A 17,191-nucleotide genomic window follows, 5' to 3' on the forward strand; every position below is an offset into this window, starting at 1 on the left:
ATTAGGAGAAGCATTGCCAGCAGGTCAAGGGAGGTGATCCTTTCCCTCTGCTCAGCCCTGGTGAGGCACATCTGCAGGGCTGTGTCCAGTTCTGGGCTCCTCARGACAAGGGAGACTTGGAGCTGCTGGAGTGGATGCAGTAAAGGACAATGAAGATGACTGGGAGAGGGCACCMTCTCTGTAATCAGAAAAGGCTGCGATGGTTCAGCCTGTTCAGCCTTAAGAAGAGATGAACGAGAGGGGACCTTATCAGTGTCTGTAAGTGTGTGACAGGAGGGTGTCACAGGATGGAGCCAGGCCTTTCTCAGTGGTGCCAAGCAGCAGGACAATAGGCAATGGGCAGAAACTGATGCACAGAAGTTCCACCTGAACATGAGGAAAAACTTCTTTACTGTAGGGGTGACAGTGCATTGGAACAGACTGCCCAGAGAGGCTGTGGATTCCCCATCACTGGAGATATTCAGGATCTATCTAGATGCAATCCTGTGCCATGTGCTCTAGGATGACCCACTGTGGCCCCTTCCAACYGTGCCYATTTTGTGATTTTKTGATYTGTCAATAAGCTTTAAACAAGCTAATTTCAGTTGGATTTTATTAGGARTGGTAGATAGTACACCCTTAATTTGACAGCCTGTTGTAATCAGTCCTTGCTTGAAACATAAATGTTCCTGAGCTTTCCAAAGAAAAGGCAGCAATATTTCTTYCTATAARTACAAAGTAGAGCACTTTCTTTAGYWTTTTTTAATTAGTCAGAAAAACATATAYTATTATGGATGACAATTATTCAAAATTTTGCTGCACAGCCAATGTCCATGAYGAAAAATTTCAATTTAGCCAAAGAGCTAAAGGCTAAAATTCAACAAATTTTGAAGAAAAAATTACAAGGTCTTGCACGCCTAAGTAATGGGCAACTTTAGTATTAGGTGGCATTTGTTTATAACATAAAACTCAACTTGGAAATAGCATCTGTCCTATTTCTTCTGGCTTCTCTAGTGATGTTTTTACAGAAAGTGTATKATTTTACATCAAAGTTTATGAATCACTTCTGATTTTGCTGCAGCAGAATGAAGGCAGGAATCTCATACTTTGTATTCTCAAATTGCTTGGCATGTCCAACCTACATATCAGCATTATACCCACCTTTTGATATTCCACTGGAATTTAACAAATGAAGCAGAGATTAATATTAATGAAAAAGTAGAAATTACCATACATTTGTTCTCTGTTTTCATCAGGTGTCAGACATTATAGCAAGAGACGCCAATTTAAGAATCTAGACAGATTTAGGTAATTTCCTTGATGCTTGATGCCTATAATTAAATTAATTCTGGAAATCTGCACTGGCATTTCTGCCATACTGTGATTGTGGCCTCCAAGTTCCTAGTTATGAAGTTTTTAATGTTTGCCACCTAGAATTSTGTGAGGACCAACTTCATGTTAATTTTGTGGCCGCAATGCTAAAGAAGGACATGCAGAGGRAAAGGTCTGACTGTCTCTGAAAGCCACCCGTAATCCTCTCAGTGCTGAACCACATGTAAGTGTCAATAAGCATACTTGGGAGCATGGGGGCAGCATAGTTGGCCAGGCAGGGCAGCAAATTTAGGGAGCCACCACCCTGTGTGGCACCCTGCCTTTGAAAATAGCACAGTAATAAATAATGCATGCTGGTGCGCCAACCAAGCTAGCTTCACCTTGTCCAGACCTGTTGGTACCATGTGCTTTTTGGTCTGYCTGGAAGTATCCTGTGTCTTAGCAACTAGAGCTGTCTCTGCCCTTAGGAGTTGAAACAGAAAAAGCCAACAGTCACACAAACAGAAAGTCACATTCCAGTCTCTGTACCATATAGGAACCACTTTTTGTCTGCTTTTGCTGATGTTCTTTTTAKCAACAGGAAAATTCTGATTTCCCTGTCTGTGTTGAGATGCAGTGGATCCTCCTGTGGTGCTTCTGCAGCATATGGAACAGATGTATTTCAGTGTGATTCTTTAATCTCCCACATTTTGCTCAGTGGGATAATAGAAGATGCATTTCTTGCTAAAGGTATCCTTCCTGGGAAGGGAAGTTCTCTTTACTGCTTGCCAGTTCTTTGCTCACTTCTTAGCTTTTCCTGCTCTGGACTGATTGTTCAAGCTGATATTATGCTAAGGCATTATTTTGATGATGAAAGCTTTAAATACTCACCAAGACATGAACTGGTATGCAAATACTTGGACTCAGTGACATGAATGCTTAGAAAAATCACCTAAGTGCTAGACCTGCTTATCAAAATACCTGCCTAGCTGTCTGCAGGGACAACCTTAACCCTTAGTGTTGTAACTACAAGACAGTAGAGCTCTCCAAGATGGATATTTACCGTCTTCCTTSTGCCTCAAGGACAGCTTTCTTTGATAGGTGAGAATCAACGTCAGAAGCCATGGAACTTGTACTTGGCCTTAACCTGGATGAAGAATGATTGAATCTTCCCAAGCAACACTTGTACACAGGTGCACCTTATCTATGTGAACAAAAGAAACTTAGATTTTAATTGGTGTTAGTGTGGATGATGGGAACAAAGGTGACATTCCTTGAGTCTGAGATCCATTATTTATCTTGAAATCAAGTTCAGCATAAAGAATATTTGTGAAATATTTCCCCTACCTTGACAATGAGCCTTGATTAATAATTAATAGTATCTCTGGATGCTGAAGGACAATTCATTCCCTGTGCTTGGTAAATCTAGCACTGAGAACACTTGTCAGCATCTGTCAGGGGGAAGATTTATGATGAGACTTGAGACCAAAAATGAGCAAAGACTAGAAAATTCACTTCACACACACCACTGAACAGTCACTGAATAATAATATTTAGCATTTCTTGTTTTATGCATACAAATTAATGAAACCTCAGAACCTTCCCACATTACTGCATTTTTAACTGTTTCCATGTTGGTGCCTTTTCTGACTAGAGAAATAATGAGAAACAGGTGAGGCTTCATAATTTCACTTAGGTACCTGGTTTCCTGCCCAAGTTCATCGTTGCAGGCTGGAGGGATAACTCCCACATGGTCAAGGAAAACTTTGGACTCAGTGYGTCTACTGATTGTCTGCCCTGCTAACCTGCATGTAGCTGAACTTTCATACTCAACCCACATGCACCCACACTGATGATTTTTTCCTTGCTTCTTACCTTCTCCCAAATACCCAGAGAAGCTGTAAGRCTTCCCTTTCACACATTTTTCGGGATTTTCAATGTATAAAAGAAAGGAYTGAACCCATCACATGGGCTCACCCAGTCCACCTCCCTGCCAGCACAGGGTTATTCTATGTGATGCACCTCCTAACGTTATTCCCAGATTAATTGACACTCCTGCTTTTCACTTCTCCTCATTCTAATTATGATCTCCCTATCTACCTGCAATAACCTCCATATAAAAAAAAATAAAATAAAAAAGAAGGGATGGTCTTAAAAAAACAACTACAAAGAAATCAATCCCTCATCCATTACCAGGTTTTTCTTTTGTTCTGGAGCCACGCGTGTAACCCGGTTAGACCTGTTCTCTTTGAATGCCGAGGACTGAGCTGGCCTTATGCAAACGCTCTCAACCTCATCTTGGTTGTTGTCGTTGCAGATCCAATCAAACGAACAGGAAGTGACCTAAGGAATTCCCCTATTGGCTGCTTCAGTGTTCAGCAAAATGTTTTAAAATTAGTATCACATCCATTTATCTTCACTCCTGGGAGTCTTTAGTTGACATAACCTAGTACCTGTGCTTACCCAACCTACTGTTCTGTAGACAGTTTTCCCATTGCCTCAGTTCAGGATTTCCACTCCAGAATCTGCAGCTAAATGAGGTAAGGTGTTTGGAGTATTTATTTCTTTCTTTTCTTAAATGCAATTCTTTTAAAATAACACCAGTGAAAATAAATAACAACAACAACAACAACAACAACAACAATAATAATAATAATAATAAATAATAATAATAATAATGACTAATTGTCTGCTGGACTCCTGGCCACCATACCAAGGCTCTCCCTTTCCACTTTGGAACAGCAGCTAAACTAATTTAATCAAAAAGCTTTTTAATGTTACAATCAAAATTTCTGCTTTTCCTGGTTTGAACTTATATCTTCTATTTAAATACTTCTGTTATGTTTATGTTTGAGTGGGGCCAGAACCTGAGAATCTTTTCTGTTATGATGTAGCTCATAATATTCTGAATCGTAAATCTGCTACTTTTGTCAAGAGAGTTGTCATCTGTTCAGTAAGACAMGGGGCAAAAAAGTGGACTTTCTCAWTGYTATTGAGAGTGCTTRTGYCGCAGAACCGGGAGACACTCCACCGCAACAGTGTTTCTGCTCCTTTTAGTGATGAGGATATTGATGGAGATTATGCTCGTAACAAAAAATCCTAAAGTACATTTGTATTATGGCTTGGTTTCAGCCTCAAGGCAATTTCTTGGCAGTTGTGTGGTGAAGAAGGTTCTGCTGATCTTAGTCCTGTCTAAGCAAAAACACTGCACAGAACCCAGCTCAGGCACTGGGTAGGTAAATACAGTGTGAGGCCCGCAGTCTTTGTTTAATTTGTTTCTGTTCCAATGGTAATTTTATTTTAATAGAACCAGAACTGGCCCCTTAAGGTATAGACACAGTTGTTTAAGTAGTTGTAGAAGAGAATGTAAAGAAAAAGTTGCTCCAAATCTGTGTTGATTTTGTAAAATATGTGCAATGGGCTTAGTGAAAAATGTTTGCATTTCAACACATGAAACATTTTAGGCACATACTTTTGTGTATATTGTTATAGAGTTATTGAATTACATCAGAAATGCTTTTTGATTACTTCATCTAAAGATATATGTCATGTTTGCTTCTAAAGTGCCAGCCATCCAATTATCCTTTCTTTCCTATCTTTCCCATTTTGTAGAAATAAACAATTCTTAGAATTAAACAAGCTCATAATGACAGAACTGTACCTTGAGGTAGAATTTTCATTTGGTGATTTTATTTGTACTTGTCTCACATGACACTGTGTTAAACAGATCTAATTTGCACCAGTATTTTCTGAGATTTTTGAAAACTTGAGTAAAATAAAAAAACACGCTCCTTTAAATTATGCCTTGATAGCAAATTTTCAGGGTGCAGTTTAAGCCAGTTTTCTGACATCTGTTTTGTACTGTAGAAAATATTAGAGCTGAAAAATATAGCAGTTTTATATTTAATGCAAATGCAGAAACTAAAGAAAAAGGTTGCAATTAAAACTAGAAAAACAACAGGATTAAAGTGTTTCATTTATAAATATCACAATGACAGTTTAATTCCTTCCCCTTACAATTTTCAAAACCAATGATTGTTGCAAAAACAACATAGGTATTGCCAGAATTTTTCAAAGATAATTACGTGMCTTGAAGTAGAGCATATCTTTTAGAAAACTTCCAATCTTGAAAAAAAAAATGTTGAMATCCAGTGATGGGAAATTCCCCAGAACTTTTCAAAGTGTCCCAGCAATTAAATACCATTCTTCTAAAAATATTTTCTCTCATTTTCAGTCTGACATGGTCTTGCTTTAACATTTAGCCAACTGTTTTTGTTGTCCCTTGATGGTTATTGCAAAGTTCCCCTGGGAAGTAAATTTCTGTTGCTTGTGTAGTTAGCTGGGGACAAATCCTTTCTTAGCTTAGTGTCTGATAATTGTGGTAGTCTGAGCTCCAAAGGCTCAGACTTTTCATGGAGAAACTTACAGTACAGTGTAAGTTTCTCCTTTTCATGGAGAAACTTACAGTACAGTGAAGGATCTCAACCTGTTTCACTGTAAGATTTTCCATCCTTTAATCACTTCAATGCTCTCCTCTAATTTTTTAACAGCAGCTGTGAAATTTGGATGTCAGGATGGATCACAGTCTGCAGGAACAGCAATGCCAAACAGAGATATTATGAGTCAATATACTGGGAATTCCAGTTCAGGGGTTTATGAGTGTGCCTAAGGCTTTCTTAGAGCCGCCATCCTCCAGACGCCCTTCTCCCCCTTGAGCTCTGGTCCTGTGTACAGAGACAAGGCTATCATTACTAGAGTTGATGTTTCCTTGCTTTTAGCTTTTCCATTTTTTATTGTACTCCAAATACCACTTGTAAAGCCTATAAGAATGGTAAATACATGTATTTTCCCCRAGTCCTGATACTAAAGGTTTTCATATGAAACCAGAATATTGCCTTGCTTGCCCCAGCACAAATTAGGTCGTGCTTCACAGCAGCCTATAGAGTGACAACCATATATTACCCCAGTCGTGGTGAGATCAAGTAGTAGAATGTGGTCTGTTTAACATAGGATATCATTACCCTCTTGTCACCTGAGAGAATATACTGTGGTATTGCCATAGCAATTTCTTATTACATTAGATATTCTCAGGGTGTTGTGGGTTTTCAGCAGTGGTGGAAACAGACAATAGGACAATTGGATAAATGAAAAATAATTTGACTCCCACTCAACCTCCTTAATTTTTTTCATTCCCAATGAATTTTATTGTTAACATTTATACTTGTTCTGTCTGGGTAGTGCAAGGTAGCAAATTGCAATGGAGAGAGATCAAACTAAAATAGAAAAATCATTCAGAAACACAGATGGASAGAGATAAGAGGGGAAAAAGAAGGATTTCTCTAGGTATGTTTGTGTTTGGACAGGAGTGACATGTTAGTCTGTTGCGTGTCCCGCAACAATTTGCATCAAACTCCTGTGTGAGGATGGAATTCTACACCTGCTGAAGAAGTGTGTATTTATGTACATTTCTCACAGAAAAGGATTAATGATTTTATTGACTCAGCAAACTCAGAGAACTGCCCACGAGCCATAACACCTTTCCAGAATCAGCGTTTAGCTTTCCTTCCTTGTTCACCCCCTCCATGTTTTTTATAAATATGTCTAACTCAGATCCAAATCAGGAAAACTTTTCACTGACTGCAACGTAGCCTGGATCTGTTCTGTAGAGTCTAGTCACATGCCTTCTGTTGCTGTTAATTTGTTAAGATTCAATCCCCACACCAGTGTCTGAGCTCTTTCTGCTGTGAATACCATCTCTGTGAACTGGGACAGTGACCTACTGTACGGAAAAACAGGTTGGAAAGTGGGTGCTCCAGGACAGACCTGTCCGGTTTAAAAATTCGTCAGTGTGCTGAGATCAAGATACAGATAGMGATGAGTGACCCCTTTTTAATCTGAGGACTATGTGCCCACCCTTTATAGGATTTTCTGTGGTCTTACAGTGTTCTCTTTCTCATCAGACTTCCTTCAGTTGTAAAGTAGGCATTTTTGTTGAGGTCTAGGCATTTCTGCAACAAGCAGCGCATGAAATGGCCACCAACTTAGTTGTCATTTGTCATTAMTAGTGACACACAATATTAGGATGTGGTAGAACGCAGTGTAAAGGATTTGCTGTACACAAGGAAATGAACAGAAACACTATTTTTGTAGCTAGCATAGTTTGTGATGTTAAATGAAGTAGTCTCTGTCCAATCTCACAGCTTCATTACTATCGCATTTCAACCAAAAAATCATAGAATTTTCTCCCTATTAATAAGCGCCTTTTGAGGGTTGGTGAAGTTCAATGCCATCTTCAGCAAAGCACTCTGGTTTCAGCAGTTCCGCCTGCCCAGTATTCAAGGGCACTCCAAAAGCTCTWACCACAAATGTCTGCATCTCTCCCTCACTGTCTCTGCCTCAGCAAACTCTACAGCTTACATGTATAAGGTCCCTGATGATCCAAGGAAGTATTTTAGTAAGTTTTCAAGAAAAGGGTACATTGCAAACTTGGTAACACTGAAGCTCATGAGTAACACTGCCGATCCAAAGGCTAAGCAAAGAAGGATTTGTTCTCATAGYTGGAATACAAAAATGTAATGATTAATTTGTTTTTGTGGAAGTCATCAGGAGTCTTAGTATGAGAGCACCTTTGAGCTCTACTGGGGATGCAGTTTGCACCAAATCCCACACTGAATGCCTAGAATACTTGGGGCATTTGTTGGTCGTTGGTCTACAGATGGGTGAGAATGAGTAAACAAGGAGTCATGTAGCCTGTGGAGCAATCAACTAGCATTTGGCATTTTGCATGTCTCCCTCTGAGCAAGAGCTCTCCAAGGCTCCCTTTCCAAAAGCTGACATTGCACATGGTTATCATTACCTATTCCTCTGCTGATCTTGTGAAATGTACTTCACAGGAAAGAGTATGAGAACTGGTAGACAGAACTGCCAACTGGATCTAGGTAATCACTGATCGTAGACCAGTAAGAAATGGTAATAAAAGATAATTGCATTGTGTYGGTGGAAAGAAAGAAATTCTGCCTAAAGAAGCTACCAAAATGTCGAATAAAAGTTATTGACTGTTATGGAGAAAAGATATAGACATAAACATTTGAGATATTTTCTCAACTGACAATCATATGTAGCCAGAATAGTCTCTTGAGCCCCTAGAAGTCCATAAGGATTAAGCAGCCATGTGTAAAAATATTTACACCTAAATTACTAGTGCCATCATAAGAAGAATTGGTTTTGGTTTTTAAAACTTTCAGGTTTTCTTTCATTTAACAGTGAGCTACAGCAGGTAACTAATTTATTTTGCTATATAGTTAAAGAACCCATGTAAAACTGCCCAAGATGCGATGGTCAGGAATCAGTCTAAGTCCATGATATAGTGATTACCCCCAAACTTTCTTAATGATTTTTTACTGCAACATGCAATTATTATTACACAATAGTTTAGTAGCTTACATCTCAATGATGAACTTGCAAAGTATGCTTACTTAAGCAATTGTCTCATAGATTGGAGGGGCTTTATCAGGGAGTCAAATTCTGACACACTCAAGGGTGCTGTTCTCATCTCTTTTGCAGTGAGATCTAACATAGCACTCAGATAAAAGACTCTTAATACTCTCAGGCATCTGCCCTGAYAGAAGAAGATGAAAAAGTTTTTAAAGACTGAATTAATAGGTGATTAGATGAGTAAGATATCCTTATAGACTTATCAAAATTGGAATGTACAAAATAAAATAGATGTAGTTTTTTCTATATTTAGTGACTRGCAGATATCCTTACCCTCTCTAAGACTTTTAATGATGGATCTGTAATACTTTGTAACAACATGTAGAAACTTCCCTTCGTTCTTTAAAATCTTAAATGATCAAATATTTTTGGACGAGAGTCAATGCCGTAAATTTCTTTGTCTGCCTGTTGCCGATTCCAACAGTCATAACAAACACCCTGCACTAATACATAGAATTAGAGAATCATTTAGGCTGGAAAAGTTCTCTAAGATCATTGAGTCTAACCATTAACTCAGTATTGCTGAGTCTACCACTAAATCAAGTCCCTAAGTGCCATATCCACGTGTATTTTAAACACCTCCAGGTGTAGAGACCTTACTGCTTCCCTGGGCAGCTATTCCAATGCTTGATAACCTTGTAAGTGAAGAAATGTTTCCTAATATTCGATTAAAACTCCCTTGGTGCAACTTGAGACCATGTTCTCTCATGCTGTCAGCTGTCACCTGAGAAAAGAAACTGACCCCCAACCTCCTTTCAGGTAGTTGTAGAGAGTGATAAAGTCTACTGAGCCTCCTTTTCTCCAGGCCGAAAACTTCAGTTCCCCGAGACGCTCCTCGTAAGACTTGCAAATCTCTTATCTCCTTAACCGRCTTTCTTGCTGCAGCTTTTAAAACAGGAATTCAAATATTTCTATTCAAACTATTTCCTAGTTTCAACCATTTCTGCTCCCTAATCTGAATAGCCCCTGATTTAATCCTTTAAAATGCAAGGCTTTGGTATTTGGCATGCCTGTTGTGTCAGTAGGTATAAATGAGTGACTGGCATTGTCTTGTATCGACTGAGGGGCTGTTCATGCCAGAAGTCCTAGACCGAGCTGTTTCCCACTTCCAYGCCTGTGGGTTTTGCCCTGTGCTGCAGTAAGTTTTTTTTGCAGGAGCACGTGCATGGCCTGAGAGCTGGGCTGCCCAGGGCTGCCCTTCCCCAAACCCTGGACTATAAGCAGCAGATCAAGGCATCAGCCTTCCTGATGCTATGACGCATCTTCAATATTAAAAAAACTGAATGAAGATTTAATCATTAAAGATAAAAAGAAAAGAAGAAAAAACTCCCCAGCACCAGAAAGTAGCTGTTACAAGGATCCCTGATAATACCCCTTTCCCAGAATGTTGTTAAATAGGTATAATTCCATGGTCATAAATCTACTTTTGAGGAAAATAGTTGTTTGAAATAGTCTGGAAATATTTTTATTGGTTTTGTTGGGGATGTCTCTTCCAGTTACATTGATGACTGAGATACATAGAAGTACAGGGGAGCAAAAAGAACTGGAGGAAGCAAGGYTTTTCTCCCTATTTCTGACTCCTCCAGCCTCCCTCCTACAGACCAGCTACAAACTCTGCAGTTTGTAAGACCTGGCATTATTGTGCCACAGATAGATAACTGAAGATGATATTTTAATCTGTCTTACTGGTTACTAGATTATGATGTATTGAAGGAAACTTACTTGTCCCAGTCAGTCAGTCTGACTAATAAAAAGGTAAAAAAATTAAAGAGAGAGGGTAAAGAGGAAAGAAAAATTTAAAAAAGTGAAATAAATAAACAGGAAGAATAGGAATAAAGTGTTCAGTGAAAGAGAAGGAACATGATCACAAAATTCATGTCCCAGTTCAGTTTTGGGGCAGTCAGAGGCTGCCTGCATTTCAGGATTAGCGTGGTTGGGCTCTGCAGAGGGTTCCCTGGTGACCCTATGTGCAACAGCCGTGTTAGGCGATTTTATTGCTCCCAGCACAGCTGCTCYGCGGGATATTACTGCCTGTGTGCCTTAGTTTGGTGCCTCACATTTCTGTCTTCTACAAACAATTCTACTTAACAAAGTTGGTTATTTGATACTTGGACAACTTGAATATAGGTTTTTACATGTCAGTTGATTCCCTAATGCCAGGGAACTTTCTTTTAAAAATTCCTTTCTTTCATTGTGATTAAAAGAGAGAGAAAAAAAAACAACAAAACAAACCAACCCTCAAACAAACAACCAGAAAAATGCTAAACCACACAAACAAACAAAACTGAACCAACCAACCAACAAACCCAAACAAACAAACAAAAACCTTAAAAAAGGAAGGAAAAAACCCTGTGGAAATAGCTACAGTTCCACAGAACATAAATTTTGAATTTCAGCCAGCTCTACTTAGGATTTTCTAGCTCATTTTCAGGATCATACATAGGTCAAGGGCAGCTTTTTGATTTAATACTTCAAGTGTAGATTTAATTGTTTGGCTAACTTATCATTCAAATCTCTACTAGTCACATAATAGCCATGATGCATAGAAGAATCTTGKTTTCAGTCTGAACAGGTCTCTTTCCTTTCTTGAGAATTCTTTCTCTTGTTTAATACCTTCTCTCTGCCCTCAAAAAAACCACATTCAACCTAACTCATCTGCATGTTGAAAGATTTCCTGGAGACGTGGTGCAATGGATAGCAATGGAGCTTCAGCTGGAAGATATGAGCTGGACTAACTTCTCCATTGACTTGTTATGTGACTTAAGTGAATAATTTCAGCAGTGTCTCAGTTTTCCTTTTTAYAATGTGGATGCAATGCTGGTTCCTTCTGTCATGTCTGTGTTTTATGCTATTTACTGCCTTTGCTGTCTGTGTGGACTCTTCCTTCTCTGCTCCGTGGTTATCAGTGTTTCAGGAGTTTTTCCATCACCTTGGATGCTATTAGAGTAGATTAGCCCTGCAGGCCTAATTTTCAGAAGAATTTAAAAGTAGCTCAGTTCCCAGCTGAGTACCTACTTCTCATAGACTCAATGTTATTTTTTTCCTCTGTGAAACAGTAGATTAAGAGTTGGAGTGTGTGTGGGGTCATATGGGAAAGCAAACTGTCCCAGTCTTTCAGGTTTTCTTTATCTCTCAATAAAGTTCATTTACTTTCCTTAATTTGCTGCTTTTTCCTAGTAATTTTTGAACCACCATGTCTTAGACTTCTCCTTTATATATCTTGAATGACACTTCTTCTGACTTTTGTCTTAGAACAGGGCATTACTTTGGTTCCATTGATGGAAAAGAATAGTATTGAGCTCTTTTCTGACACCAGGTTATTCTGTAGCAAAGGACTATTTGTGAAACAGGAGAGAGTTCACGTAAGAATTGAAAGAGCACATTTGTACAAAGCCCAATGGGAAAAGCTCTATCGTCAAACCGGCCCTGGCTGTTGAGGCAGATGCCTGGCTTTGCTTTTTTTGTTTATATTCCAACAAATCAAAGCTGACCTGTGTTGTTATCGGAGTAGAGCAGCAGGTGCAAAAAAATAACTCTGCTGCCAACTCAAACGAAAGGGTAAGACTAATACCCTCTGGGAGGTATTGAGGAGATAACAGAGAGCCATGCCAGCAACTGAATTAACGGCTCTATTTACGGTGGGTTTTACTTAATAACCTGCTCCTAACTCTAACACATAAATACTCCATTGTATTGTTCAACGCAACCACTGGAGAAATCAATGGAAACAGGATGGGCAGCTCTGGCTGTGCCAGGTGAGAAGGAGCGACGCCACGGAAGCGTTGCTCTTCTAACCACAAGCAGGAGGGAGTCAAGGGAGGTGTTCTTGACTTTCACAGAAGTGGGGAGACATCATTTCCCACAACTTYTCGACTGACCTGTAGAAAGTGGCTACAGAGCAAGGAAACCACATTCCCCCATTTTCTGGTTGCTTTTAATAAAGGCAGTGAGTGTAAATAGGTGGTGACATATATGTGAAGTACTGACCCATTGCCATGTGGCTCTGGGAGGCTCACAATCCTGGGAGCAGGGGGCAAGTGAGCCTGTTAAAYGCAGCAGTAAAGCCAACAGCTCTTGTGCAGCCACTGAGTGGGATACCAGGGAAGTAGTCKTGCAAACTCTTACTCTTTTCACAACAAATACAATATGAAGAAACCGCATGGATATAGCTGGACTCCAAGTAATTGTTTACTAAAGACACGCAAACTTCAAATTTCGTCTCAAAGGCAGTTAGAGTAATGGTCTGACAGCAACTTTCTGAAACAAGGTCTATGAGCTCCATTGGGCTGTTTCAGTAATAGCCGCCCACTTGGGAACAACTTCCTTGGCAAACAGAGGCTCACCTACAAGAGGGATACGTGGTAGTCTGGGGAGGAATGCAGGGCAAGCAGGTGTCCTGGATGGAGCTATCCCATAGGTGGGATCAGCAAGTCCCAGCTTGGTACTATGGAATGTGGCAGAGAATTAATGGCCAGAAACCCCCTGCCAGCTGTGCAGACTGATCCTTCCCATCAGGAAGCCTGCATTGCCTCTGCTACATCTCCTCTTTGAAATAATATGCTGTTGCTATCCCATCAGCAAAAAAATGTGATCATATTATGGTTAGTMAGGCATGGGTTGTAACACAGTATAAACACTGCTATCAAATAGATTGGATCCCCAGAAACCTGCATAAAATGTTTTATGATTAACTTTGAGCTTCTCTGTCCCAGTTAATTTGTACTGCGACCCTCACGTGTTTAATGAAGAAGCACAATCAGTTTCTTGATTGAATGAATCAATTCATGTAAAAAGTAGTAGTCTGATGGGAAAATCTGCACATTCCCCAAGACACTGTTTTAGGTCTTCATGCCAAGTTCCTTATTCTGTTTGGTCTCATTCTGAAACCAGCCCTAAAGAGGAACCTTGAAGTTTCTGGGCAGTTGCCCTCCATTAAAACAAAACATATGAAACACAGTTTACAGAAAGGAAAAGAGAGAAAAACACAATTGCAGGTTTGTTGTTTTTTTTTTTTTAAGTAGGCAAATTAGTGGTTGTTACTGTTGAAAACCATACTAGTCCCATAACAAAAGAGAAATGCTGGTGGTGATAGTGGTTAAAATAAACTTCCACATGAAATACTGGCTGTTGCTGCAGCATATATCTGAGTGGCTGTTATGTCAGCAACGAGTCAGCATCTAATGAGAGCCAAACATGAATACAAACACAATTATTACTGTTATTATTGTCATTATTCACGAACAACTGAACAGTCAGACAGGCTGTATTAGCAGTATGGAAAACAACTCCCTCAATATGCTCTCTTTAAAATAGTCTTTAAAGCAATGCAAGGAGAAGCTGTCGTGGAAGGCAGAGGGAAGTGGTTGGGGAACCAGAGCCAAGGGAAAAGGAGAAGGTGTTAGAACATGATGGTAATATTTTGTTAGCTGATGAGGTTCATSCGTAATTATAGACGTGTGGCTTGTCAAGTTACAGGGCCATCTAGAGTGCTTTTTGGCCATTTGTATATTTAGTGTATTGTAAGCAAAAGAAATGYGTTTAGCAAAAGGAGATTAGGGAGATGAGCTGGCTCCTGGTTAGAGGAAGGATGTACCAGGGAGATAGGAAGGACATGAAAGGAGGTGTGGAGTTGTTCCATGAGGTGTGGTATTAAGTGCTGAAAGAAGAATAAAGAGCAAAGGCAGTTTTTCCCATTATTGTGTTTCCAAGACTCTGTATCCCTGAGGCTAGCCTGATGAATCTATGGCAAACGACTTCTAAATATTCAGGAAAAAATGGTTGACCCAAATTATCATGAACTTGCTGAGGTTGTGCAGACAGTAATAAAAGCATAGCTGTATACCAGTCAAAGTCAACTCTGAAAAGTAAAAAAGAAAACAGCCCGCATATTTTTGGCCAGTTTTTAGTGAATCTTTCTGCTTGTTCCAAATGTTCTAAGAACACGTTACTGTAAATGTAACCCAAACATCTATCACAAGAAATAAAATCTTTTCTTGATTCACTTTTGCCTCAGCTCCATGATAGCTATTTCACTAATATTATATGGGTCTCTGCACAACTTCTGCAAAAAGGAGGATGAGTTTTTTGACAGTAAAATAAATGATGATACTATTTTTTTCATATTCAAAAACTAGTGGCATGGCAAGAAGATTCACATCTAAGCTGTGATGTGACAGGAAAGCATGGATCTGAAACACCAGATCCTTGTTAAGTGGCAGGTTCCATTTCACTATTTTCTCTGCTAAAGTAACATGAAAATGGGTAAAACTTGCAGAAGAACAAGCCATTGGTAGTTAACACTGTCAGGCACATCTATGCCTTGAGGACTCTCTGGTCATGATCTGCCTTCTGTTTGCTTCTGATTTAGAAAAACAAACAAATAAAAAAACCTCCTCTTTTAAAATTCTTCCTTTTATTTTCATTTTACTAATGAGTTCCTTGAAAATTGAAGTCAGTTCATATGAAGATTATTGGAAAAAAMTGGGGTCAGAGAAAAAACAGCCTATGAGACTTTGCATATCATCAAGTAATTTTTTTTCTTGTGTTCATAAAGTGAACTTTGTTCTCTCTCAAAAAGGAAGCTGAACTATGGTTTTGTCTTTAAATTACATCGTTAAAAGAGAGATAAGGACCAAACCCAAACCCTGGAGCAGAGGGGTAGCTCAGATACAGATCTAGATCCTAACTTTTCTACCCAAGGTTCTCTTTAGTTAACATATATATGCAAGATTTTAAAGCATCCATATGAACATGTTAAAACAGCCACCACATATCTCTTACAAAAGTTGCCTTGTAGTGCATCATGAAAAATCTTTAGTAATAAAATATTCCAATCAAGCTTTATTTGGTTTTGTTTATCATGATCCTATCTGTAATGTAGCTATATGTTAAACATTCCTTCTCTATTCATCTTCCTTTCTCTGGTCTTTCAGTTTACCTTTATGTATACATTTAATGTACAAGGTTCAAAGAAAACAAAAGAATAAACCAAAGTCTTCCTTTCCAAAAGCCCACAACAGTAAATGATCAAGGTCTCAATGTAGTTKCTGAAAGCTCACCAAGAGCTCACCAGTTTTCCACATGCAGAGGTGGGTTTATATATATRAACCACAGCTGTATACTCCAAAAAGATGTAAGTGTAGAAAAGTGCACTTCAGAGAGGTGTAGTAGGAAAAAAGATTAACMCCAAAGATCCAAACCAGAATCCTGCATACTATGAATTTGGGAAATCATTTAGGAAGTTTTCTTATAAAAATGGTTCCTTGAACTTTATACTCATAATGTAATTCAGTAAACAGATTTTGTTACTGTGGCCCAAAGGCACAAGAGATGGACTAAAAATGAAATGCATCAAACGCTCGGTGTGTTTTACAACAAATATTGAGTGCGATCACAGTGTTTCTTGATATGAACTTCCATCAAAGCTTTCTGAGAGTTTTTCAGTTCTCTTAGTGGTGAGTCTTGAGGTTATTATCAAACAGGTTAGGCTGCATAGACTGTCACCTGAATGGTACCTTTCAGGCCATAGCAAAGTGATCTAAAGTTGAGCTTTTTGTTGTGAAGCGGATACCTGCGAGTAATCAGCGTGCAGATGAGATGTTTCTCTTGAGGCTTCTCTCTGCCCTATAGGCTCTATAGGTATGGAAACAAGAAAGTGTGTGATAGCTACAAGTGGATCTACATGGCCAGAAGAGATGCTAACACACTGCAGAAAAGGTCACATTTGAAAGTGAGCCATGGCAAGGGTGATATCTTATCTGGGAGTCTGGCACAGACACCAAGGATGAACCTGAGACCTTTGCAAATTAGACAGATAAAGATCATAGGGCAATCTTTGGGTCAGCCATAACTGCATGTATAGACATACTGCCTCAGACTAGGACCCTGGAGCCCTGCTAGTAAGGCACGTTAAATGAAAGGGAATAAAAAACCCATAACAGAAGACCCAAAGCTCTCAGTAACATGCAAACAGGCTTTCAACRTTCATATATTCAGTTTGTGCCTGCCCTTACCACCACTGGAAATGTAAAATAGCTGGTTGGAATGCAAAGCAGCTAATTGATCATATACATTACAAGTACAAGGCATTTATGTTTCCGAAGTAGCTGTATGTGTAAAACAAGTCCACGTGCTACATTGTACATGTCCATTGTTTGTGACGTCTTGAAAACTCTGCCCAGTTAGTTGTCTTTTGATTTTTCAAGAAAAGGATTAAAAATCCAGAATTTGTTACCTCGATTGCAATTATCACTTGGTATTATTTATTTTAGATTACTGTGTAAGTTTTTGACGGTAATCCAAGATGCAATCATGATCTAACATATTTAACATACTCTGTAGATACTTGTTCCATAAACTTCAAGCCCTAAAAAGCGGGGATTGTGTCTTCACTGTGTACATAACACAC

General features: G+C 39.1%; 1 protein-coding gene and 1 long non-coding RNA gene across 4 annotated transcripts in view; one reads left to right on the plus strand and one right to left on the minus strand.

Annotated features, from left to right (window-relative positions):
* Positions 1 to 2,042: 2,042 nt before the first annotated feature.
* Positions 2,043 to 3,572, minus strand: LOC130576664 (uncharacterized). Its single transcript, XR_008965689.1, has 3 exons — positions 3,484 to 3,572; positions 2,638 to 2,741; positions 2,043 to 2,494 (listed from the first exon to the last, which is right to left on the minus strand). It is a non-coding gene; the product is annotated as an uncharacterized LOC130576664 (long non-coding RNA).
* Positions 3,573 to 3,682: 110 nt separating this feature from the next.
* Positions 3,683 to 17,191, plus strand: part of EHF (ETS homologous factor) — a 33,714-nt gene continuing 20,205 nt past the window's right edge. For 2 of the 3 annotated variants that reach the window (XM_057371507.1, XM_057371509.1), the window contains exon 1: positions 3,683 to 3,830. The gene's annotated coding sequence lies outside the window, so the exon portion shown is untranslated. Of the gene's footprint in view, positions 3,831 to 4,422; positions 4,523 to 17,191 lie in introns of all 3 variants that reach the window. The other variant, XM_057371508.1, reaches the window with a different exon arrangement.

The sequence above is a fragment of the Malurus melanocephalus genome, unplaced genomic scaffold (genome assembly GCF_030028575.1).
Source record: "Malurus melanocephalus ecotype Western Australia unplaced genomic scaffold, MMel_1.1 scaffold_147, whole genome shotgun sequence".
Taxonomy (NCBI): domain Eukaryota; kingdom Metazoa; phylum Chordata; class Aves; order Passeriformes; family Maluridae; genus Malurus; species Malurus melanocephalus.